General features: G+C 56.4%; 1 protein-coding gene across 1 annotated transcript in view; it reads right to left on the bottom strand.

The window, feature by feature from the left end:
- The window catches only part of LGI3 (leucine rich repeat LGI family member 3), a 28021-nt gene that overhangs the window by 15269 nt on the left and 10787 nt on the right, over nucleotides 1-1965 (bottom strand). The gene's annotated exons all lie outside the window — the stretch shown is intronic.

The following is a 1965-nucleotide window of genomic DNA, read 5'->3' as shown; positions in this document are numbered from 1 at the left end:
TAAAATATTACGTATTCCTATTATATTTCAAATTCATACATTATATATTTATTTTTTATATACAATAATACATTATTCCTAATATTGTAAACGTAATGTATTAATATATGAGATATTATATAAAATATGTAGCAAACATTCCCTCATATAAAAATATCCAAACATCGCTTTAAAATATTAAATATTAATCTATTAATTAACATAATAATATTAAAGGTGTATTTTTAAAAATTATATGAAAATTAAGTTTTTTAAGCAGTAAACAGGTAGAGAAGGAGGGAGGCAAAGCCCCTTTGTGCGTTGCTGAGGAATTCTTTGGGGGTTTGGAGGGGGTGTGATGCTTTTTGTGATGCTCGAAGCAGGTAAAGAAAGGGGACAAAGCCCCTTCGAGTGGTGACGAGGATTTCTTTTCTCTCTTCCTTTCTCTCGGGTGTGCTGCTGAACCAGGGCCAGGGCTCTGCAGAGCCCTGCAAGATGCTCCAGGGAAAACAGAACCCGCTGGAATCTCCTCTCTGGGCCACCTTCCCCTGGGCTCTGCAGCTCTCGGAGTGTTCCAGGGCTTCCCAAATCCCCCATCCCGGTCAGGGACAGTGCCGAGGGGCCAGAACCCCCCTGCAGTGCTCCCCGGGCTTTGAAATCCTCCCTTTCCCTGGAGGGAAACTGAGGCAGGGAAGTGTGGAAGTGCCCCGGGAGCCGCCAGGTTCGGGCTCTGCAGCCACCCAGATCCAATCCTGCTTCCCAAATCCACCCGTGCCCCGGGCGGGGGGGAGCCTCGTTGGCTCGAGAGGATCTTTATTTGTGAGCCTAATTGGTGGCTTTTCACATGCAAATTTACACCCCTGGGAGACAGGGAAAAGCTCCCCTGGAAAACCAGTCCGGTGGAGACTCCCCTCCCCTGGGGAAACACCTCCTGCTTCCCACCCCCACCGCGGGCCAAGGTTTCTGCTGGAAAAAAACCACCAGGTAAGCCACAGGAGGGGCCTGGAGAGCCCTAAAATGAGGGATTCGCCCTTCCTGGAGCTGTGGGATGCTGGGTGGGGCAGGGCTGGAAGGAGCAGGAGTGTCTGGGAGGACACATGGAAGCTGTTGGCAGACACAGGCAGGGCTGGGGGTCACAGTGTGTTTATTGGGGGGTGTTTTGGTGGGCACAGACACCTCGGGTACCCGCCTGGCAGCGGGGCCATGGGCACAAGGAGCTGCTGGATGTGCACGGAGGGGGATGGGAGGCAGCCCTGCTGCTGCCTTGGGGCATCCCATGGGCATCCATCTCAGAGCATCCTGCTGGCCTGGAGCATCCCATTGTCCTCCGGGCATCCCATTGTCCTCTGGGCATCCCATCTGCATCCAGCTTGGAGCATCCCATCATCCTTGGAGCATCTCAGTGGCTCAGAGCATCCCATTGTCCTCAGGGCATCCCATCCCATTGTCCTCAGGGCATCCCATCCCATTGTCCTCAGGGCATCCCATCCCCGTCCACCTCGGAGCATCCCCCTGGCCTCGGAGCACCCTGTCATCCTCAGCATCCCACCTTCACCCACCTCGGAGCATCCCGTTGTCCTCATGGCATCCCGATCCCACCCCACTCACCTCAGCCATCCCATCCACTCCGGAGCACCTCGCCAGCCTGGGAGCACCCCACGCTTCCTGTACAAATCCCCCCACTCTGTGCCCCCCTCAGCCCATCACCCGAGCGGGCAGAGACCCCTCAGCCCCCTCAGCCCCCCGGGGGTGCGAGGGCTGTCCCACCCACCCTCCTTCCCTGCATCCCACGGGGTGGCTGCACACAGAGAAACCGGGAGCACTGAGGGGAGGGGGAAACTGAGGCACTGTGGGTCTGGGGGCTGCCCTGGGGGTGGATGACACCGGGAGGGCCGGGATTGGGGCTGGGAGCGGGCTGTGACCGTGGGGTGGGGCACGGCGGGCACATGCATGTCCTCGAGCAGGACGTGGCATCCCTCTGGGGGG

The sequence above is a fragment of the Manacus vitellinus genome, unplaced genomic scaffold (genome assembly GCF_001715985.3).
Source record: "Manacus vitellinus isolate BGI_N305 unplaced genomic scaffold, ASM171598v3 scaffold_154_pilon, whole genome shotgun sequence".
NCBI lineage: Eukaryota > Metazoa > Chordata > Aves > Passeriformes > Pipridae > Manacus > Manacus vitellinus.
This window is presented reverse-complemented; position numbering and strand designations above follow the sequence as displayed.